Genomic DNA, 11,352 nt, shown 5'->3' on the forward strand with positions numbered 1-11,352 from the left:
GGGATGGGTCATGTCCGAGGGGGCTGGAAGGGGATGGGATTCCCATCCTTGTTTTTCTGGGTCTGCTCCTTTGGGACCAAAACCTCTGGAGAGGGCAAACAGCCCCAGTGTCCCAGCTGAGGTTTCGGGCTGTCCCTTGCTGCTCTGAGCTGTCCCTTGCAGAAGTATTTTTCCCCGGATTTGGGAAGGCAGTGCCCAGCTCCTGAGAGGTGCAGGCATCTGTGGTTTCTACTCAGATTTTCAGATTTACACCTGATTTACACCTTGTCCATCATAAAACGTGCATCCAGAAGTGGAGGGGCGGTGGCTGTGACAGGGATGGGACTGACAGGGGTGGGACAGGGCTGGGTGGCGCTGCCTCGATGGCTCCCTGGGTGACAGGGCTGTGAGCTGCGGAAGGAGCACAAACCGCAGCTGCTCGGGGCTCACAGCAGCCTTGCAATGCTGCCATCTCCAGCCCGGGATGTGTGGCTGCCCAGGGGTGTGTCCAGCTGTCCCCAGGCCTGCGGGTGGCACAGCAGAGGGTCAGAGTGCAGCCAGCTCCGGCATTTCCCAGGTTTGGTCAGTCCCATCAATGAGTGAGTCCCGGTCATGGACACATTATGGACAAAGCCCCAGAACCCAGCTGATGAAACCTGCGGTACTGCGGGAAGTGGAAGGTGCTGCTGGTCCTGGGGGCTCAGAGGGGGCTGGGACAGAGGTTTGAGAGTCACAGCGGTCACAGATATCCCGGGACCCACGGAGTTCCAGCACCCTTACACCGTCCCTGTCCCTGGCTCAGGAAGGCTGCCAGAGGCAGGGTTCTCCCTGGGAAGGCTTTTCCAGGGCTGCCTTGCCCAGCTGGGGGCACAGGGGCGGCTGAGCCGTCCCCCGGGGGATGCTGAGCCCGCTCCATCGCTGCAGTTCTCCGGCAGGACACGGGGTGGAAACCTCAGCCCGCGGGAAAGGCGCTCCCAGCCCGGCTCTGCCCCKTCCCGGGGCCGCGCTCCTCCTGGCCCGGAGGGTGATCCGGGCAGGAATCTCTGCTGTCAGGGCAGGGAGCTCTGAAAAGTGAGGGAAGGGTGTTCCGGCTTCTTCTGAATCCCGCCCGGGGTCGGGGTGAGCSGAGAGCTGGGAATGCCGGCAGCCCCGGGGCTGTGCCCACCGAGGGACCGAGCCCCAGGCAGGCTTTGGGCACAGAGGCCACCACGAGGTCACCACGGAGGGTGGGAAGTACTCTCCTTCATAAGGCACCGGCAATTAGAGAGGTCATTGGACTAATTAGCACCAGGGAGGTTGGGACTGGTGTTGGGAATCTTCCAGCAGTGAGGACAGAGCTGGCCCGGCATTGCTGGGGATGTGGGGGATCCCTGATCCGTGGGTTTGGGAGCAGGGCAGACTGTGGGGGTCGAGTGTGAGGGTCGGGTGTCTGCCTTTGTGCAGGGCTTGTCCCAGTGTCCAGCTGGCCACCCTCGGTTTCCAGCCCAGCCCTGATTCCTGCATCCCTTTCTTGTCATTCCCTGTTGCTCCTGCAGGAAGAGCTCCCCATCCTCTTCCACAGCTCTGCCTCACCCCCTGGGTCCTCAGGAGCCTCCAGCCCCAGACAGCTCCGAATCCAGTCCCTGAGTAAGGTGGCCATGAGGACAGGACAGAGTCTGGCTCCTTCTCCCACAATTCTCACCACAATTATTAATCCCACAGCTTTGGTTTTACTGCAGCAAGGTTTTACTCAGACTTCTGCTCTTCTCCCTGTGACAAGTGTGGATGCTTCCAACAAGCTGGGTCTGAAATGAGGAGGTGGGAATGGGCCAGAAGGGATGGGAAAAATCAGGCTTGGAGCATGGACAGGTCMGAGACTGAAACAGGAATGGTCCCGGGATGGAGGCTGGAGCAGGACCTGCTGCAGGGCAGATGGAAACTGAGGCATGGAGGGCKGAGGGAAATGCTCGTGTCCCCAGGGTGGCAGTGGCAGCGTGGGCAGCAGAGCCATGAGATCCCAAACCWGGACCAGACTTTCTCTGGAGAAGAAGCAGCTGAGAAAGGAGGTTGAGCAAATCCAGAAGTTAAYGATTGTTTACTCCAGGCACCCCAAGCCCTTGCACAGGAGCACAGAAAAGTGCAGATCAGACTCATCTGCCCAAAGTGTGACAGCCCTGGAGCCCTCCCAGCCCTGAATTGGCCAGAAAAGCTTTGACACTTCAAAAGGTTTGGTCACGTAACATTATATCGTCACGTCCTCGGTGGGAGGCGGAAGGGGAACATCTGGGGTCAGATCTGCCCACACCGAGGTCTCTGACCCAGTTTCATTTCTCTGGGGCTGTGGAAGAGCCTGTCAGGATCCTCTGGGTTTGCACTGAGAAATTAAAAACACAAGTTGTGGGGAAAACCAGAAGGTTCCCTTTTCAGTGACTGCTTCCCCTTCCCTCCGAGGGACAGGCAGGGGGAGGTGCTGCTCCCCTGGGGCTGGGATGCTCCATTTTTGTGGGAATTCAGGGACAGGGAAGCAATGGGCTCAGCTGGAGCCTGGGCAGCCCCAGCAGCACACAGCAGCCTCAGGTCWGTGTGAGGGCAGGGTCAGCCCCCCAAATCTGGGGAAAGCCTCAGTCTGGACACCAATGGCAGCACCCTGGGGAGATGTGCTGGGTGCAGTCTGCAGAGCTCAGCCTGAGTGTGGGGTTGGTGACTTTATGGCATTTTTGGGGGGAATTGATTGATTCTCGGTGAGTGGGGTGGTCTGAGTCATTTCAGGGAGTGTGTCTGGGTGTGGAGCACACAGGAACAGGAACAAGACCGTGATGAACTGAAATGTCCAGGGCCAGGCTGGACRGGACTTGGAGCAAACAGTTCAGTTAAAGGTCTCCCTTCCCCTGGCAGGGGACTGGGACAAGGCCATCTTTAAGGTCCCTTCCAACTCGACCCAACCCTTTCTGGGACTCTACAAATCTGTAATCCTATGAATTTTTGAGCTTCTCTGTGAATTCAGGGTAAATCCCATTTTTCAACAGCCACCTAAGAGGTGCCTTTGTGCTGGTCTGGAGGAAAAGGAGTCAAAGTTGAAGCCAAGGAAGGAAGATTTGGGTTTGTGAGTTCCCATTCCTGGAAATGCAGGATTTGATTGCAGCAGAGGGATGCTGTCACAGGACACAGTCACAGTCTGCTGGTCCTCCTGGCCCCCCCTTTGCTTATATGGGAAACCTGATTTGCTTAGGCATGTTCTCCATGCAAATCCCTTTCCAGCACCACAGGGGCTTTGTGCAGTTTGCTCTTCTCCCAGCCGAGGGCTTCCATGAGTTGTTTTGGAGTCATTGTGGAAAAATCACTTTCATATTTAATTACTTGCTCCCCATCCTTGTATTGGGTATTGAGCATCTCTGGAGCAGAGCTGGTGGCCCTTGGGCACCTGGAAGCAGGGATGTGGTCAGATGTCTGAATCTGCACTGTGTGGAACTCACACTTACTTTGGTATCCAGATGTTTCTGCCCAGCCCCTTCAGCTGTGAGGGATGGAGAAGCTCAGCTGGGCACGAAGGTGGAGCAGAGCTGGCAGCCCAGCTGGGCATGAAGGTGGAGCAGAGCTGGCAGCCCAGCTGGGTGCAAAGGTGGAGCAGAGCTGGCAGCCCAGCTGGGCATGAAGGTGGAGCAGGGCTGGCAGCCCAGCTGGGCATGAAGGTGGAGCAGAGCTGGCAACCCAGCTGGGCATGAAGGTGGAGCAGAGCTGGCAGCCCAGATGGGCATGAAGGTGGAGCAGCCCAGCAGCCCTGGTGTGGAGCTGCTCCCTCAGAGCTGGCTGGTCCCATGCTTGCCCTGGCCCAGGGAGCTGCCCCCAGGACAGTGTTTCCCATCCCGTGCCCTGGAGCATTTACAGAGAACCCAAAGGTCTCAATGAGTGTCACCAGAGCACAGCCTCAGCCTCCTCCTGCTGCTGGGGCTGCTCAGAGCTCCAGGGGCAGCATCAGAGCTGGGATGTGCCGGTGCTCCATGGTTCTGCYCCAGCTGCAGTTCTGTCAGCTCCAGCATCACTGTCGGTGCCACCACAGCCACACTCCATGCAACCCCTCCTCCCAGTGGGTGGGAGCCACTGGGGATGCCATTCCTGCTCCCTGTGTGACCCCTAAAAGCCACCTGGGGTCACTTCCTGCTGCCTGCTGTCACGCTGGAGCATGGCACTGTCATCGCTGGGATCCCCTGAACTCTGAGCAGCTGAGAGGTAAGGAAGAGCACAGCTCCCTGCTCCCAGGAGCTCCCAGGAACACGCTGCTGTCGACATCCTTGGAGGTGTCTCTGCTCCAGAGCCCTTTCCCCGAGCTGGCTGTGTCAGCCTGGTTGCCGTACACCGCTGTTTGTCACTGCTGCAGCCCTGGCACAGCCTCTCCCTACCCTCCTCCACTTCCTTCCGCTGCCACGAGCCCCCCCAGCCCATGTTTGGTAACTTCCTCAGCTGCTCTGGGCCCCCAAGAGCAAAACCAGCAGCTCCCAGTGCCTCAGGTGGGGAGGGAATGGGACAGGAGGGGACGCACTGCAGCCCCAGCACCCCGAGGAGTTCGGCCTCTGCAGCTTTAGCCCTCCCAACACCTCCAGTTCAGGGATCTGCCTGAAAAGCTGGRCCTGAAATGAGGASGTGGGAATGGGRCAGAAGGGATGGGAAAGATCAGATGGACATCCCAGGCTGGAATCCAGCAAAGGGCRTGAGCCAAGAGGGGCTGGGACACAAAGCTCGGCCAGAGCCCTCGGCCATTTCCCAGGGCAGCGCCTTGGGCCAGGTGGCACCGTGACATCAACACCAGACCTTCCTTGTCCGGTTATTTTTGTTGCCTCTGGATTTCTTCTGAACCACTGGTGGCCACTCAGCTGGTGAAGGTCGAGGTCGTGTCCCTCCTTGGGGGTTTCACCTGGTGCAGGTGACGCAGGSACCCGGGGCTCTCATCCCACGCATTTCGCGCCGCGAGCGGATGTGTCAATGGGCCACCAATGAAAGGGGATTTTGGCTCTGACTGCGTTTGTTTTTTTTAAAATTCACTGGAATTTCACTGCAAAACCCACAGCTATTTTGGCCTCCGAGGAAGTTTCAAGTCTCGGAGCGGCAGCGGCAGTGGTCACTCTCTTCCGACAACCGAAATCCGCAGAGAAACCTGCACAGGTTCCTGCCCTGCCCACAACGCCGGCCAAGCGGGATCCAGCCACGAGCCCCGTCTGCAGCTGGGATGGGGACGTGTTGGGGTCAGGAACAGAGGTGGGATGGGCTTTCCTGAGGGGCAGCCCTGAGGGCAGCAGGAAAAGGCCATTCCCAGGTGCCACCAGASCAGGCACGGCAGCATGTCCCCAGCTTGGTGTCACCAGCCTGGGCTTRGCACTGGCATGGAGGGGCTGAGGGTTTGACCAGCAAAGGTGAGGTAAAGGGCAGTGCAGGGAGGAAAGGAAAACAAGCTCACAGGATGGAGGAACAGAGGGAGGGAGGAGTGGAGAGGAGGATGGATGGAGGGATGAAGGGAGGGATGGATGGATGGACAGGGGTGGATGGATGGATGGATGGATGGATGGATGGATGGATGGATGGATGGATGGATGGATGGATGGATGGATGGATGGATTAATGGGCAGGTGAAGGTTTGGAAAGGTGCATGAAGGGAGGGATGAAAAGAAGGAGAGCTTGATGGAGGGAAGGGCAGATGGATGAATAGCAGGATGGTGGGTGGATGGATGGATTAATGGGCAGGTGAAGGTTTGGAAAGGTGCATGAAGGGAGGGATGAAAAGAAGGAGAGCTTGATGGAGGGAAGGGCAGATGGATGAATAGCAGGATGGTGGGATGAATTCAGGGATGAATGAGGGGCAGGATGACAGAAGGAAGGGATGGATGGAGGGGTGCAGAAATGGAAGAGYGAAGGGTGAAAGGGAAAGTGGTGGGGGGACAAACGGATGTCACAATGGATGGATCCATGGATGCGTGGATGAGGGGATGACTGCCCGGGTGAACGGCAGGGAGGGAGCGAGGGCTGGATRAAGGGAGGGAAGGCCGGAGGGCTGGGTGGGCGGAGGAAGTGGCGGGCGGGGGGCAGGTGCAGGGGCACGGCCAGGGCTGGGCGGGGCTGGTGGCGGACCCGCCCCGCACATGTGCGCTGCCCACCCCGCCCCGGTGCCGCCGGTGCCGCCCGGCGCTGAGCGGAGCGGAGCCCGGCGAGAGCCCGGCGGGGCCAGCCGAGGATGGGCAGGGAGCCCCGGCCGCAGCCGCCCCACAGGTGGGACAGCCGGGGGGGCGTGGGACCGGGGCGGGGGGGACCAGGCACGCACCGAGCTCGGTGTAAGCGGGGCGGGGGGCAAAGGACACCCCGTGCACGTAGAGGATGAAGGGTTTCTTGTCTTCCCRGGGTGTCCGTGTACACCGGGGGTTTGGGATGCTGGAGCACAGCGCACTGCCGTGCCCGGAGGGGGCTGTGTGGTTTGCGGGGGGGTCGTTGTCAGTGGGGTAACAGGAGGGGCACTGGAACCGCGGCCGTCCCATGGAACTCCCCTTAAACCCACCGGCGGGATGGCTCTACCCCTGGGTGGGTGTTCYCCTCGCACCCATGGAAGGGGCACCCCGCACCGCGTCCCCCTCGGGGTGCCCCTGCAGCCCGGGATGGTCCGTGGCTGGCCGGGAGGAGCCGGTGTCACCCTGCGGGTGGGGACGCTCCGGCCGCCGTGACTCATTTCGGGACTCTGGGTTTGTTTTCCTCCGMGCGGCCCCGCGGAGCTGCTGCTCGTAGCCCAGGTGTGGGGCCGTGCCCGTCCCAGGGGACCACCCTGCCGTGCCGGGCTCCGCGGGAAATCCCGGGGGCTCTCCGCTCCCCGCCTGGAGTTTTTGCAGCGCTGCGGGCGGGGTGGCGGTGACTCAGCCCGGTCACTGCAGCGGCAGCTCTTCCCTGAAGGGACCCAAAGGTCACAAGTCGCCTGTTGCTCCCTCAGCTGGGTCCTCGCAGCCCCAGGGAAGCTCTCTACTTTGGCAACAGGATGTGGTTTAGGATGTGACAAGCTCAGCAGCGTGTCACCTCCCGCCGGCAGCGGGGCCGGACCCGCGCTGCCCCTTGCAGCGGCCCGTGCTGATTGCTGTGCCTGCCAAGGAGAACCTTCCGTCAGGTGCTTCTGTGGCCTCCAGTGTCACCAGTGTCACCCAGTGAGTGCCCAGCCCAGCCTGGCGTCGGGCCATGCTCTCTCCTGCAGCGGCCTCCCCGARAGGATGTTCGGCTGCTTCGGAGGTGCGAGCCCTGAGGGAGGAAAAGGCTCTGATGATTCAAATCACTAACGAAAGCGGGAGAAAAGAGCTTTCAGCCCTTTGTTTTCATGTTTGTGACAATCTGGCTGCTGTCACCCAGCACCCGTTGGCTTTGCTAAGGGCTGGTTTCAGGGCTCTGCTGCTCCCGGTGCAGCGAAACTGCTCTGGCAGCTGCAGGCTGGGGCTGCTGCTGCTCCTGATGCTGAACAGCTGCAATTTATTTCGTTTTCCCRTTTAGATCAATTTTCTAAATCTCGGTTCGGTGCACACTCCAGGAATACGCAGGACGTCAATACCCTAATTTTTCTGGGTGTCAGAAAGCCCTGTTGATTTGGTGTCCAGGTTCTATTTTCGTGTTCAAAGCAAACACAGGGATGGAGTTACAAAGTGTTTCCGAAGCTTGGTTGCAAAGTGGTTTTGAGCTCTGCGTGTTGCTCAGATTAGAGCTCAAGTGCAGAAAGGTGAGAAGATAACGAGCGGAAGCCTGGCCCTGGTGGTTGCAGCGGTTCCATCCCTCGGTCRCGGGGAGTCCGTGAGGCTGGAGGGCTCAGGTGATGCTGGGGTGCTCCCCAGGTTTCTGAAGGGAGCAGCTGAGCAGAGGCAGGTCCGCTGGGAGCCCCGGGAGCCGGGATGTGAGTGCGGTCGAGCCCGGTGCTGTCCCGCTGTGTTGAAGCGCGGGGAGCTCCGCGCTCCGCCTTCCCTGGCTCGGTGTGGCCATCCCCGCCCTGCTCCCGGCGGKTCTGCAGCTTGTTCGGGGCAGAGGACAGGGGATGAGGAGTGTTGGGGATGCGTACACAGAAGGAGAAAGTGGAGCGCCGGTGTGCATGGGGTGGGTGAGGGGCAGCCCCACAACTCTGCTGCTGTTGGATGGTGCCGCTGGCTTTTCCCTCCTCTCCATGGAAATCAGGGTATCCATTTGGGACAGAACCAACCACAACCAGCCCCGTGAGCCTTTTTGCTGAATGTGAAAATGCAGATGTGGATTTTGCACTGAGAAGGAAGGACTGAGTGCGGTGGGAAGTGTTGGCAGAGCGGTGCAGCGGCTGCTCCAGCGGGATGAGSTGCTCTGGCAGGATGAGCTGCCCGTGCTGCAGCAGCCCCCGGGGCTGAGGGATGCCAAATTCAGTGCTCTGCCTCTGATGGGGACCAGGGACGCCCCAGCTGGCATGGAGACCTTGCCGTGCTGCAGTTACCCTGGAGTAGTTTCAACTTCTGTTTTCTGGGTGCTTGCTGAGCAAGGTGGGGCTGCCCACTTTTGCAGTGTTGTTATTCTGCAAGCGGCAAACTGTGCACGAGTGTTTCAGGGGGGTGTGCTCAGGTGAGTGCCCAGGTGGTTCTGAGCAATGGGAGGCTCCTGCTGTGTCCGGACTGTGCTCTCAGCAGCGGTTTGAACTCCCAGGTACGAGGATGGGGAGGGACGATGAGGATTTTATGGGAGCTCTGCCCCTCCAGCTCCCTGGGTATTGCTGGGCTGCCCAGCAGGTCTTCCCTCATGGCATCTCTATGCTTTGCTGGTTTAGGCTGGAAATGTCCGTCCTTGGAGGAAAATGTGACCTGTGGAMGCAGTCCAGGCTCCACAGCTGCAGCTCTTTCCCTCCTCTGTCCAGACTTCCCTCCCGCTTCCCTCAGCGSCTCAGCAGTGCAGGACTCCCCATCCTTGTCCTCTCCCCATCTCCGCTGTCAGGGCAGGGTCCCCCTCATCCAAAGCCGTCACCGGTGGCTCCAGGTGACATCTGCGTCCACCTGGGTTGGGTCCGGGTTGTTTGGKTGGGTGTGATCCAAGGTTGTTCCCGAGGATTCAGCGAGCATCTCGCTGTGCCACAGCCCGGAGGGGTCACAGGACCTGTCACCAGCGCTCCCTGCTCGCACCGAGCCCCCGTCAGCGGCCTCCTGGGTGGGAGCCTGGGGAGCGACCGCAGCCCCCGAGCGCCTTTCCCAGCGTGGAGCCCAAACCCGTCCTTCTGATCTGTCTTTGGCTGCCAATTAGCACGACGTGAGAACTTGTCTCCCTGCTGACACGCCCGTGTGACTTCTCAGATGCTTTAATTGCGGTGTTTTCGGCGGCCGGGTGCAATGAAATGGTAATTGTTGTGATTGTGCGCCGGGCGGGAACTGAGAGATGCAGCTCTTTGGCGAAGCCTAATTAGGAAATAGGGACACTGTTGGGAATGGCTGCGATGTGATTTTCCTAATGAAAGCCACTGAATAGGCAGCCTTGTGATGAAGAACAGCCTCGCAAGGGCACTGCCAATTGCTCCTCTCTAGTGTTAATTTTGTATTTCCTCCCCATTGTTTCTAAGACCCTCTTGGAAAAGCTTGAAGATAAAATGCTTTCTTTCCTTGCGCCTCGTATCCTGTTTGGCAAGCGGCGATTGGAGCATGTGCATCTGGAATACATGAGAGGCCAGGCAGGAGCTCCTTCAGACTTGTTCATCTCTGATTTCAAGCTCTGCCACTGAAAAAAAACCCCAACAAAATAAAGCAGCTTCAGCTTGGGGCCGATCGGCTCGCTGGCGGCTGGCGCAGCGGGAATGCTCGGCGGGGGTGGCAGATGTGCGGCTGGAAGGGAGCTGGCTCCGGGGAGTGGGAGCGGAGCGGGGGTTTGSGGGGAAGCAGCGTGGTTTGGGGCTTTGGAGGCCGAGGTTTCACCTGAGCTATGTTGCCCTCGCTGAGTTTAACACGAAGCACCTGAGAGCTCACCAGGCTCGGTGTCCTGCCGGTAAAAGCGGGGCCGGAGCTGCCCGGGCCAGCTGTGGCTCAGCGCTGCCACCTGTGCCGCTCCTTCCCGGAACGGGGCTGGAGCCTCGGGGTGCCCGGGCAGGGCTGGGGGCTGCCTGCCCACCTGGCCGGGCAGCGAAAAGCTCCACACGTGTTTGCAGCCGGCAGATGTGAGTGTGAGCCTCTCGCTGAGTTAAAAGGGGAATAGGAAAGCGCTCCCTGGCTGGGTGGGGCTGTGCCGTGGTGCGGTGACAATGATCAATGACAATTATCGATGACGCTGGGTGCCGCATGGCCACTCTGTATTTGTAAGAGATGGGGATGGGGCTTGGCTTCCCCTCAAATGCTCTGTTCCATTGCTCAAAATTCTCACAGTGTTTGGGCCAAGAGCAGCTGGGTGCTCCCAAAACGCGGCTGGCCCCTATTTTGGGGTGGGCTGAAGCAGAAGTGAGCAGAGCTGGCATGAGCAGCCGTGTGCTGGAGTCTCGGGGATGGAGGACGCTGGGGACCGTCCCCGGTCACGCCGCTCAGGGCTGCTCTGCCGCTGCTTTGTCTGAGCAGGAAGAGTTCAGCTCCAACCTCATCTTGTGACTGTCCTGAGCAGCTGCCGGGGGAGGGAATCTCTCGTGTTTGTATCCTGTGCTGAAGGGTTTCTCTGGTCAGTTCGGGCTGTTTTCGATGCCGTGTTTGCCCGTTCCAGCGCAGGGCTGTGTGCACGGGGCACGGCTGCTGTGTGCACACTTTGGGAAAGGCGCCTGCACAARTGTTTTTCATCCCTTCCACAAAGGCCTATTCTTTGTTGTCTCAAATTAGGATGAAACGCTTCCCCTTTCAGCTGCTTCCCCCATCGCCGCGTGTCTATTTAAACCCTCAGCCCAGAGGCTTCTCGGCAAACAAGCTCCCATCCTTTCAGGTGGCATTTCCCTTTTCTCATTGTTTCTGACCGTCTGTACATGTGAAACTCCACAAATGTTTCTTCATTCTCGGCGTCCTTGTGTCGATAAAACTCGTGAACGGGTACACACAGAGCCTGCAGCTGCCTGGGGGAGTCACAGCATCTCTCAGGTGTGGGAATGAGGGAATTCCAGCCCTGCAGAGATCCCAGCTGCTCCTGATCCAGCTGTGGGGATCGTGCCTGTCTGACAGAGCTTCTGCTCCAGGTCTCTCTGGGTCCATTAGGTGGGTTCCAATCAAAGCCAACAAGGTTCATGTTCCCCAAGGGCTGCTCATTAACTGGAAATTGTCACCCAGGGGTGAAAAGCCCTTRGGGAGCTCCAGGGTGAAGGAGTGGTTACAAACCCACTTTTATGGCCCAAAGCACACCCAGAGCCTGGGAACTCCGTGGCCCTGAGCTGCCAGATCCCAGTGCTGGGTTTAGAGGTGATGGAGGATAGTGAGTGCTAAACAC

At 59.3% G+C, this 11,352-nt stretch overlaps 1 protein-coding gene across 2 annotated transcripts in view; it reads left to right on the forward strand.

Annotated features, from left to right (window-relative positions):
• The first annotated feature begins 6,128 nt into the window (after positions 1-6,128).
• Positions 6,129-11,352, forward strand: part of PIK3R5 (phosphoinositide-3-kinase regulatory subunit 5) — a 55,516-nt gene continuing 50,292 nt past the window's right edge. For both annotated transcript variants that reach the window (XM_057383304.1, XM_057383305.1), the window contains exon 1: positions 6,129-6,213. The gene's annotated coding sequence lies outside the window, so the exon portion shown is untranslated. The remainder of the gene's footprint in view (positions 6,214-11,352) is intronic.

The sequence above is a fragment of the Malurus melanocephalus genome, unplaced genomic scaffold (genome assembly GCF_030028575.1).
Source record: "Malurus melanocephalus ecotype Western Australia unplaced genomic scaffold, MMel_1.1 scaffold_622, whole genome shotgun sequence".
Classification (NCBI taxonomy): Eukaryota; Metazoa; Chordata; class Aves; order Passeriformes; family Maluridae; genus Malurus; species Malurus melanocephalus.